This window comes from Euprymna scolopes, chromosome 31, assembly GCF_053919585.1.
Source record: "Euprymna scolopes isolate OS-2025 chromosome 31, ASM5391958v1, whole genome shotgun sequence".
Taxonomy (NCBI): domain Eukaryota; kingdom Metazoa; phylum Mollusca; class Cephalopoda; order Sepiida; family Sepiolidae; genus Euprymna; species Euprymna scolopes.
This window is the reverse complement of record NC_136512.1, coordinates 87,922,242-87,934,404: the sequence shown is the minus strand read 5'-3', so window position 1 is coordinate 87,934,404 and position 12,163 is coordinate 87,922,242. Positions and strand designations below refer to the sequence as shown.

The following is a 12,163-nucleotide window of genomic DNA, read 5'->3' as shown; positions in this document are numbered from 1 at the left end:
CAGGCAAGCGGAACAGAGTTCCACAGGCGTGCAGTTCTAAGAAGCTTTGTTCATGGAATCTACGTTTTGATTTAGGCACAGATAAGGAGTGGGGAAAATTATTGGCGGTGGTTTCAGCTAGTCTGGTGTTTTTTGAAAAAGATTGGCGGGGGGGGCAGAGTGGAGCTCAGACGAGCACTTGCCATGGAAATAACGATAGAACAAAGATAGGCTCGCTACGTCTCCTGTGGGAAAGAGGTTGCAGGGAAGAGAAAAGGGCATCCCCACGAAGTCTATTTTGTACTCTGTCGAGGCAGGATAGGCTGTTTTTAGCAGCTCCTGCCCAGATATGGCAGCAGTATTCCATCCTTGTACGTACTTGGCTTTTATATAGATAGAGAATTGCATCAGTAGTGAGATATCTTCTGGAGCGGTAGAAGGATCCCACCATTTTCCCAGCGACCTTGGCAACAGACTTGATGTGTGTTCCATTTAAGATCAGGAGTAAAGGTCAAACCCAGTAGCTTATCAAAACATGGAACCTAGACGAGAGCCATCCATTTCAATTGATGCCAGATGGGGATCAGAGCGGTTATGATGTAGAGATAGGAGCTTGGTCTTAGATGCATTAAAGGTAACCAGCCACCTCTTCCCCCACTGTACCACTTGCTCAAGATCAGAGGAGAAAGAATCAGAGAGAACATCATCATTTACGGCCTTTGATATGTTGCGATAGATAGTTGTGTCATCAGCATAGATGTCAACGGAAGATTTTAGTATGTGTTTAGGGAGATCATTGATGTAGATCAGGAAGAGAGTTGGGCCCAGTATGGATCCCTGAGGGACTTCAGCATTAATACTGTGGGCCTCTGACTTCTGCCCATCAACCACTACTCTTATGAGCTTATCAGAGAGAAATGATTTAATGATTGAGAAAACATTTCCAGTTATATCGTAGCTGGAAATCTTGTGTAGTAGACCTTTATGCCAAACCTTATCGAAGGCCTTTGATATGTCAAGAGCAATTGCCCTAGAAATGAAGCCTTTGTTGAGAGATTCGCTAATCCTATGAGAAGGCTGTTTAAAAAGATATTTGAAGAAATTAGAATGTTCTATGCGTTCAAGTATCAACAAAAAACACAGAAAACTCTTTATGGTGTACATACTCGTCACAGAACGAAGATGTCATATTCTAAAAATTATGTGGGTTTGGCTAGTAACTTTTCTATTTGGCTAGTAAACGAAGATATTTAGTTGTCAAAAGTCAACTAAAGAAATTTGTCCATAGAGCCCTGGGTGATATTTAAAAAATCTTTAAATTTTTAAATTTTTTTTTTTATTTTAAAATTTTCATTTGTTTATTTTGCAACAGATGGTTCCAGAAAAAAGATAAAAATTGATTTTTGTCCATGTCAAAATGACTGCAGTTTATTGTGCGTTTATCAAAATGTCACTTTTGATATCATCGACAAAAAAAAATCTTTTTTATCTCGAGTTAAGCAAACAAGTGTTAGTAAATTTGATTGAATAGCAGAAGACCAAAGTTTAAAGAAAACAAAAAAAAAAAAAAAAAATGCCTTTCAGGGCAGTCGTTTACATGCACTGGTATTGGGGTTCATCAGTTTTGGAATTTTTTTCCTGATTAACGTATCAAAAGTTTTTTTTTTTTTTTTTTTTTTTTTTTTTTTTTTTTTTTTTCAAAGAATTTTTGGTGCTTGTTAAAACGGTCAACAGATTGATTTTTATAGCAAAACCTACAGTACTTAATTGTGCTGTCAAAAATCGTAATATATCGAAAAATTCATCAAGTAGAACTGCTGTGTTAATTAAAAAGTCTATCGTTATGATCTTAAAAAAAAAAAAAATACAAAGACTCTGTATGATGTGCATTGTCTGAAGATAGCAGTTTCAATTCTATCCAAAGCCAACCAGAGGTTTAGTTGGCCAAAAGATGGTGAGACGACAACTATGGAAGGCAGTACTTACTGAGGATACAGTTAAGACTCAACATTCCTATCCCATTGCAGCTTACCACCTAACGAAGGCCAGAGGAATAGTTGGCTGAAACGTTGTGAAACAACTAGCAGATGAGGATAATAGTCTGCAAATACTTATCTGAAATAAGTATTCACCATCTTCAAGGTGTTTACAACTAGGAAAATTGCAATTTCCTCCAAAAATCACTTTTAACTATAAATACTTTTCTACTGTGAATTTTTGTAATTTTTTGGTATATTATTAATTTCAAGTTTTGATATATTAATTTCAACATGACAATTATGTAATTTTTTTTTTTTTTTTTGCTTAAAACGAGATGTTTAAATAAAAAAAATCAGTCTGTTGACTCTTTATTAACAGTCACCGACTTATTTACATTTTAGAATCTTGTGTAAATCTTTTTAAACTTATTTCAGATGAAAATATTACTTGTGTGTCATGTTGAAATTAGTATAAACTAGCATGCTGCCTGGCATTGCTCAGTCATAAGACACGCTTAAATATATTTTGATTAATACAGATTTTTTATATTATATTGGCTACAGTATATAGTAATAGTTTAAAAAAACAAAAACAAAAAAAAAAAACCTCATGCGCCACCACTGAGAATCGAAACCAAAACGTTTACTTTACTATTTACTTTTTCCTTTGACGGTAATGCCTGAGCTATGAAGACATGTTTGCTGTAAGCATATGAGAAAATAGACCACATACTGTCTGCACATCCCTCGGCTAACATCCACATTTGTGGTGACTTCAACGTCCATAACGTGGAATGGCTGACCCATTCAAATAAGACAGACGATGAGGGGAGGTTTTGTCATGATTTTGCCATTGCTTATGACCTCACTCAGATTGTTCGCGAACCCACCCGTGTGCCCGATACACCCGGTCAATATGCAAGCCTCCTAGACCTTTTTCTCTCAACTTCCCCTGAGCTATGTTCATGTTCTGTTCATCCTCCTCAAGGATCCTCCGACCACTCCGTCGTATCAGTTAAGATAAAAACAAAATGTAAGAAGTCCCCAGACGTACCCCTCCATCGTACTGTATACCGATACTCTATGGCTGACTGGGATAGCTTCCGTACATTCATATCTGATTTACCTCTGCACTCCATTTTTAAAAAGGAAGTGTCCTCTATAGTATCAGATCCGAATGGTTAATTGTAGGCATAGACCAATTCATACCATCTAAAAATTCCAACAAAAACCTAACAGCCAGCCATGGTTCTCCCCAGAATGTGCTGCTGCTATCGCGCACAGAAATCACTTTTTCCATAGCTACCAACCTAATAGATGCACTGAGACTAAAGCTGCTTTCAGGACTGCCAGCAACCATTGTAAAAGAGTAATAAAAAATGCAAGAGAGTTATATGCCCAGTCTGTTAAATCCAAGGTAGCTGATCAGCGGCTTGGTTCCCACCAGTTTTGGCAAATAACAAATAGGATCTTGAAGAGAAGTGTGCGTTCTATTCCAACCATTATCAATGGACCAGAAGTCATCTCGTCAGCGTCAGACAAGGCCAAACTATTTGCAAAGAACTTTGCAGCTAATTCTACCCTATGCGATGAAGGTCATCAACTCCCCATATTTCCTCCTATAATACAGAACAAGCTAGGTAACATACAAATATCCGTGCATGAGGTCGCCAAGCTAATCAAGAACCTAGATTCCAGTAAAGCAACTGGCCCTGATGGCATCCCAATTATAGTGTTAAAAAAGCTTCAACCAGAACTTTCTCCCATACTTACAAAACTGTTTAAGCGCTGCCTTAAGGAGAAGTGCTTTCCGACTCCCTGGAAGACCTCATCAGTTTGCCCTGTATTTAAGAATTCAGGTGATAAGTCATCTCCCTCTCAGTATAGACCAATAAGTCTCCTGTGTGTTATGAGTAAGTTGCTGGAATCCATATTAAATAGAGAAATAGTCAACCACCTCAGCAGGAATAACCTTCTTAGTGACACACAATATGGTTTCCGCTCTTCAAGATCTACCGCAGATGTGCTGACGGTTATATCCCACAGGATTAGTGAATCTCTTGACAAAGGCTTCCTTTCTAGGGCAATTGCTCTTGACATATCAAAGGCCTTCGACAAGGTATGGCATAAGGGTCTACTTCACAAGATTTCCAGCTACGGTATAACTGAAAATGTTTTCTCAATCATTAAATCATTTCTCTCCGATAGGCTCATAAGAGTAGTGGTAGATGGACAAAAATCGGAGGCCTGCAATATAAATGCTGGAGTCCCTCAGGGGTCAATCCTAGGCCCAACTCTCTTCCTGATCTACATCAATGACCTCCCTAAACACATACTAAAATCAGTCGTTGACATCTATGCTGATGACACGACCATCTACGGCAACACATCAAAGGCTGTAAATGACAAAGTTCTCTCTGATTCTCTCTCCTCTGATCTTGAGCGCGTGATACAGTGGGGAAAGATGTGACTGGTTACCTTTTAATGCATCCAAAACCAAACTCCTATCCTTACATCATCAACGCTCTGATCCCCATCTGGCATCAATTGTGATGGATGGCTCTTGTCTAGGTGAGGCCCCGTGTTTTGACAAGATTCTGGGTTTGACCTTTACTCCTGATCTGAAATGGAATACGTACATCAAGTCTGTTGCCAAGGTCGCTGGAAAGATGGTGGGATCCTTCTACCGCTCCAGAAGATATCTCACTAATGATAAAATTCTCTATCTATATAAAAGCCAAGTACGTCCAAGGATGGAATACTGTTGCCATATCTGGGCAGGAGCTGCTAAAAACAGCCTATCCTGCCTTGACAGAGTACAAAATAGACTTCGTGGCTTAGTGGGGGATGCCCTCTTCTCTACCCTGCAACCTCTCTCCCACAGAAGAGACGTTGCGAGCCTATCCTTGTTTTATCGTTATTTCCATGGCAGGTGCTCGTCTGAACTCCAATCTCTGGTCCCCCCTCGCCAATCTTTCACGAAAAACACACGTCTAGCTGAATCCACTGAAAAATTTCCCCCACTCTATATCTGTGTCTAAATCAAAACGCAGATTCCATGAACAAAGCTTCTTTCTTAGAACTGCACGCCTGTGGAACTCTGTTCCGTCTGCCTGCTTCCCACCGAACTACAACTTGGATGTCTTCAAGTCCGTTAACAAATTCCTAATGAACTGCCCCCTGAAGTAAACACTTCATCAAATCTCCACACTAACGTAATGTACTTGCAATAACCCTTATCCCTGAGTGGCTTCCGGGCCTTGATAAGTGGTGATCACTGTGTAAAAAGAAAAAAAAAAAAAAGGGGCTAAAAATGAAAGCATAAACCAATAGCTATTACATCACATGCATATTCGTAATGCTGTCGTTAAACCTTCACCTGGAAAATTTCATTTTTTTAAATTTCTGCTTTTGCACCGTTTTTTTTTTTTTTTTTTTTTTTTTTTTTTTCCCCACCTCTGGCTAAAACCTAAATATAAAGTTTTGCATGGGCTTGAATATCCTATATATGAAGTTTCATGTCTGTAGACCCAAAGCTGGCAGTTTGGTAGGCAAAATCTTATATATATATATATATATATATATATATATATATATATATATATATATTAATAAAATCACCTGTCTGTTTAAATGTATGTATGTATGTATGTCTTGCAAAAACTTTCGACAGAGGCGACGAGATTGATATCGTTTTGAAGCTCAACCCTTTGGACAACAAATATCTAAAAGTGGGCTAAACACATTAATTCCTTCACTCTTAACTGGGCACTTTTTTACAGGAAGGGGTCGCTTTTTCCACTGATATTTTCGAAAGTCATCCCCTCTTTTAGATTGTCTAGCCTACGTCCCTTCCAGTTTTGTGATGGACACAACAGCAAAGACATCACTTTTCCACGTTTTTTTTTTTTTTTTTTTTACTCCGCTGTATGGGTTCGAGCCTGCTTGTCCACTACCACTTTTTTTGCTCAACACGCACCCAGGCTAGTATATATATATATATATAGATATAGATATAGATAGAGGTTTGTCTTTACTATTCGGGCCCTATGTACTGTTCTTAGCTTTATATATTAAAAAGTGTGCATATGTACGGTAATTCTTTAACTACCATAGAGAAAAGTTTGGAGAGACCGCAGAGGTGATAACAAATGAACACATATCTAAAGAAATGGCAAAAACACTAGAGGATGACCTCCAATCTGTAGTGGAATGGGGACAAAAACGGATGGTCACATTCAATGCTGCCAAGACTAAACTCGTTTCCTTCAATAACTACAAGAAACCTTTTCTATCACCAATAGCAATGGCCAAAGACTCTTTATCTGAAGGTACATCTTTTAAACTCATCGCCCTAATGTTCACAAGAAACACGAGTTGGAACAATTACATTGAGAGCATTGCCAAGACCACTGCGAAGAAGGTAGGTTCTCACTACCGTGCTTGAAAGCTATTAATGCCTGAAAGTGTCCTGTACCTCTATAAAGCCACCATTCGTTCCTGTATGGTGTCATATTTGGGCTGGTACACATACACACAAACTTGGAAGAAAAAAAAAATCGATTATGGATCTGTTTCGTTTGCCCATCTCGGTTTGAGAAAACCTTTACTAATCTAGTTTCCAAAGAATTTGGATGAAGAAAAAGCAAATAATTTTAAGGAAAAAAGGGGACAACCTTATTGCAAAAGTAAATCTTATTTTTTTTATTGCACCTCTGCGACTTCAGGGTCACTCTCCTCCAAAAGTGTTGTAAATTTCACAATCCTTTCTGCAGTCCAACCATATTTGTTACAAATAGATATCAATCACTGCCCGCCTTGTCCACCAACATTCAGTCATAAACATCCAACAGTCTTTGTTATATTTGCTATTTTCGATAAACACACCTGCAACAGGCAAAATTATCGATAACTCTATCTGTTATGTCAGAAATCGACAAACAAATTAAACAGGAATAGAAATAAAAATCCGAGTCAATATCTTTTTTTTCTTTAACACAAGTTTTTATTACATCATTTTCGACAACACTTAAAGTCTCTCGCTGCCACGTGTTTCTATTTCTTCCGACCGCATGCTGGTTTAGCCAGCCATTTCTCATCTTTGCTTTACACGGCCATTCTTCTCGATGCTGGCTTTGTTTTCTTCTGAACACATGTTGCATTTTTCCTTTTTTTTTTTTTTTTTTTTTTTTCCTTCTTGCGCACATTTCCTAATTTGCATATAACGTTTTTCAACTAATACTACTCTTTGCAAACCGCCACCCTTTGCTGCTGCTGCTATTTCCCATGTGCTCGTCTGCATTGTTAAAATTTAAAAATAGTTCAGAGATAATCTCCGCAGGTGGAAATCAAGGGAGGCAATATTTTTATTTTATTTATTTATTTTTTTTAAGCTACTTTTCATCAAATGGTTTCATGCCTTGTCTGGAGTGATTTCCAGAAAAAAACGTTATGGAGTCGGTATCACAAAACTTGCATGATGTACTTTTGCTGTTCACCAAAATTTTCAGAAATTTATCCAGTATTGTTTAGAAAAAAATTATCACCACCATTATCAACATTAATACGATAGCTTGTGTTTTGTGTCACACGTCCATTTTTTTTTTTTTTTTTTTTTTTTTTTTTTTTCATCCAAGTGATTGTCATTTGTTATGACCTTCCATTTCTTGTAATAATTTTATCCAGAATTCTTTATAAGTTTTAGCTTAGATTTTTATTATAACTGAAGGAACTCGAGTTATACATATTTTTTTCTGTCCTGATAAGTTTCAGTTTCGATTGCAGCTGATGCAGCCAAATCATGAATATATTTGTGAAATCACAACTTTATAATATATAAAAATCGATAGAAAATTAACTCTATAATAATATGAAATCTGTATGAATTAAAATATATTAAGTGTATTTTATGACCGGGCTATGCCGGGCATCCTTACTAGTTTAGATAAATACTTAAATACTACGAGGGAACTCCTATGGAATTTCCACAGGTCCCACTAGTCAACATTACTATGGAAGTCAAGAAAGATGGGGTGGCGTTTCACATAAAAAAAAAAAAAATGAAAAAGAAAATGATCTCCCTTGAATATCGTGGTGATATCTATAGTGTTCAGTTTATTTCCTAAAAAAAAAACAAAGAAAAAATTAGTTTAAAAATTATACGTAGGATTACCAAAAAGGATGGAAATTACATCGGCCAAAATGTGAAAAACTTGTCCAAATAATCCATGTTGTACAGATTAAGATTTTTTGTGATTTCCTTAACTCCTTTGCAGTGAAAACGTTACCTTCAAGGGAATTCCGGGTGCTCCACCTGTAGTTATTTTGTTTGATAAAGATGAACAAGAAATCGAGGTAAATAACTTTTTTTCTTTTTTTTTTTTTTTTTTTTTTCTTAAAAAAAAACAAAAAAAAACTTGGTCAATTTACATGCTTTTTGGAATGACATCTTTTGACAATTTTTTTTTTTTTTTTTGTGTAATTCTAAATAAGTGCTGAAATAAACAAGTTGTGCCCCTTGCAATGCCATGGACGGCTTGCTTCTCCCCTCCACTTACCTCCAAGGTAAGCTTGTATCAGTGGAAAGTAATGTTAAAACGACAATATGTAAGTGGTGTGAATCATGTTTTTTAATATTCGGTTAGACCACGTTCTGCACTGACATGAGCATTCTCATGACAGTTTTACAAGCCTTACTACTTCTGGGCTGGCTCATGAAAAATTGGAAGTGGGTTGTGACAGCACGTGGCCTCCCCTTCGACAAACCACCAATCTCATAGTTGTGTGCCGTGGATTACTACCTCATCTCTTCATCGTTCTTGTTCGCTGTGTCATCATCTTTTGGTTCACACTGGCGGCTGCCAACAGAATGCACGGATCACAAAGAATAAATATTAAAACAAAATAAACATGAAAAAAAACGCCAATGTTTCACATATTTGACGGTTGGACTTGGGAGTGTGTGTGTCTTCTCCCCCTTCTATCAATGTTACGTTTGTCTGTCAGTTGCAATCTGGCTTTATCTTTGTTTCACAGTCAACTCTAAAAACTGTCAAACCGTTGTTGTTATCGGCTCCTATCCGCTGCGAACAGCATCTAGTTGTCAAGTGACTGTCTTCTCTGCGTCTGTATCTGAAGTCACCCCCACCCCAGCAACCCGGAAGCTGCTCTTCCCTTGTAGGCTTGTATTGTCACCATCAATTCTGTAGGCTTCTATTGTCATTGTCAAATCTAAAAGGCTCAATGTAAAAATACCTAGATTCATCATTTGCTACTTCCTATTTCATTGTATATTTGTATGACACTTCCCATCTATTGTTTCCCTTCAGCACTTAGTGACTCATGGGTCACCTTCATAGTATCACAGGGTGTTTTATCTGTGACACCAACACTAGAAAACTGCCCTACAGGGTTAATTGGCTTGCTCTGTCCAGTTTAGTTTTTCAATAGAAGCACATTTTCTTAGATATGTTACCTTCACCATGGCTGAGGTATACCACCTACCCTTCCTGTATGATAACCTTCAGAATATCAAAGGAATGCTAACAAGTAGTTCTACCAGATCAGACTATATGAAGATGCTGACTTCCTGACTGTAAATATACCACTATTGATTTTTCTATTTGTAAGCCATGTTTACTTTCAGAACAGTTTCCGATGGTTCGTTGTTCTATACAAGTCTTGGAGGTGACTGGTTCTCAGTTGACAGTTCTTGAGTTGGAAGTCATAGAACAAGATTCTTCCCGTATTGACACGATGAAAACATATGCGAAGTTGCTAAAGAAAAGGTTTAATTTTTATGAATAAATTCTGGTTTCTGATTGGTTGATAGCAGAACGTGAATTAATTAGATTCGTCAGTTCCTAGCAGCATTGTTTATAAATAGAATCTCTGGACTGTGTGGGATCATACCCTATTATGAGACGAAAATATTGCAACAGTTTTTTTTTTTTCCTTTTTATTGTGTAGTGGCATACATAGAGGTGTGTGTGTGGGGGGGATCTTGATGGATGACGGGGATATATATTATAACACATACATGAGACATTTATGTATCACTGTTACACAATGAGATGACGTCGGTTGTATAATGGCGTAAACGGTGGCGATGGTGACAGTTCTATTTAGTTCATATTATTAACAGAAGACATATGAATGCAAGAAGCGATATGGAATACAGTTCTTTTAACTCCGAGGTGGGGGGGGGTCATTATTTTAACATCAGAGGAGATACTTTATGATGATGGCAGAGGCGACACATAATACTTGACGGGTGTTTCACAAAGTTTGTTTACAAGATAATAGACAAAAACATTTCTCTTTCAGTTGTAATGAAGACACAGTTTACAAAATATAGATGGTGATTCTGTATTCATCTAGCTGGCTGAGTGATTAATCGGGAATTCAAGCTTGTATGACTGTATAGTCTCCCCCCCCCCCCCTTCGCCTTTAAGGGCATCAGCTCCCAGGCTGACTGACTCCTCTCCCTCCCTTCTGTCTTGACTCTCACTGTCGCTTTCAGACACTGTCTCTCTAACTGACTCAAACCTATCTTAATATATTGGAATTCCTAAACAATGTGACTCCCTCATGTTTTGAATTAGACGTGCGCTTTGCACATGCATCCACACCTCTGGTAACAAAGAAATTCCTAAATGAATTGTTTCATTTATAACCTATTTATTTCATCATTATTTCTAAACTGCATTGTTCATATCTAACTCTGACATAGCAAATATTTCGTTATTTGCGTGAACAATGACAATCATTCTACATTCCTAAGATTTCAATATGTATTTTATTTTTTAAACTTGTCTTACTGGGTTCGATTCTAACCTTTTCCAAATACCATTTTCAAACTTATCTAGTTTTTTCTTTTAATTACTGGGGTCTGTCCCTTTTCATGTAACACTATTTGTAAAACTCAATCATGTTCTGTGAAGTCTAAAACGATTTTTCTCTACTAAACAACCATCTAAGCACCATGAATAAATATTTAAAGATATAAAGAATTTGAAGCATAAAACATTATCCAAAATTATTGGATTTGGCATAAAAGTTGATATACTATAAAAGAAAACAACCAATTTTTTTTTTTTTTTTTTTTTTTTTTTTTTTTTTTTAATAAAAAAAAAAAATTGGGTTGGATCAAATTGTATGTCCTTTATCTAACCAATTTTCTTTTTTTTTTTTTTTTTTTTTTTTTTTTTTTCAGAGGATTTTTCTCAAAGATAAAAATCAAGAAGAATGTAACGATCTTCTCCTAAACAAAGGTTTCCGCAGGAAGAAAGTGTCGGAAGAATTGTAATCTTTTCGTGTTGAGTGACGTGTGTAAGAATAACTGCCCCCCCCCCTCCACCCGCCTCCTTTTTCCTTTGCAGTTGTACACTTGACCTGAGAGGTTTTCGGTCCTTATTTCGGCAACCTGTGTTCAATTATAAATCAATATATAACTGACCACGAGTAATTATTTACAATTTATTCACAAATGGCAAGATGCACAGTGTAGTGTCTGTTCTTCCTCCTTCAGTGAAGGGAACTCCTTCTAGACTGAGACAGGTTTTACTTTTGTCCCAATCCAGGATGCCCCCCCCCCTTTTTTTTTGTGTAAGTAAATTTCCTCTACATTAAAAACCATTCTTATGTCTAACTCTGCCCTCGTGGGAACGCAAATAAATAGGAATCTTGTGAAAATTCTACAGCTGCTTTTTATAAGTTACTGCCCATGAATTTTTAGTTTCGCCAAAATAGTATTTAAGCTGACAAAAACCAATTTTGCTTCTGATGATCCAGTTTGTATTTGTTATTGCAGTACCATGTTATTGTCAGTAAAATAACATGCTTGGCTACAATTTATTTGAAAAGTGACTTGGTCCAGGCTAGACTAGTGAATGATGTGTTTTTAAATAATCACTTAAAAATAAAAATCAGCAATAGGCGATAACTCAATCATATATTGAAGCATATAATAGTTATCTTTTTTTTTTTTTTTTTTTTTTTTTTTGTGCAAATAAAAATCTTAGACGGCATAGAATATACACCTAGTTAAGAATACTTCTCTTGAAATATAAATTTCTTAACGATATAAGCTGGATTTATTATAATAGAAACATTTTAAATAATTACCCAAAATTTTCTAAATGTAAGGGAGATAATTCATATATTAACAAAATTGTAATCAATTATTCCTCCTTACATTTTTAGCT

The 12,163-nt window shown here is 36.5% G+C and overlaps 1 long non-coding RNA gene across 1 annotated transcript in view; it reads left to right on the top strand.

Moving 5' to 3' along the window:
* Positions 1–11,961, top strand: part of LOC145255846 (uncharacterized) — a 42,350-nt gene extending 30,389 nt beyond the window's left edge. The window contains exons 3-4 of the long non-coding RNA XR_013863908.1: positions 8,234–8,312; positions 11,173–11,961. This is a non-coding gene — a long non-coding RNA (uncharacterized LOC145255846). The remainder of the gene's footprint in view (positions 1–8,233; positions 8,313–11,172) is intronic.
* The last annotated feature ends 202 nt before the right edge of the window (positions 11,962–12,163 follow it).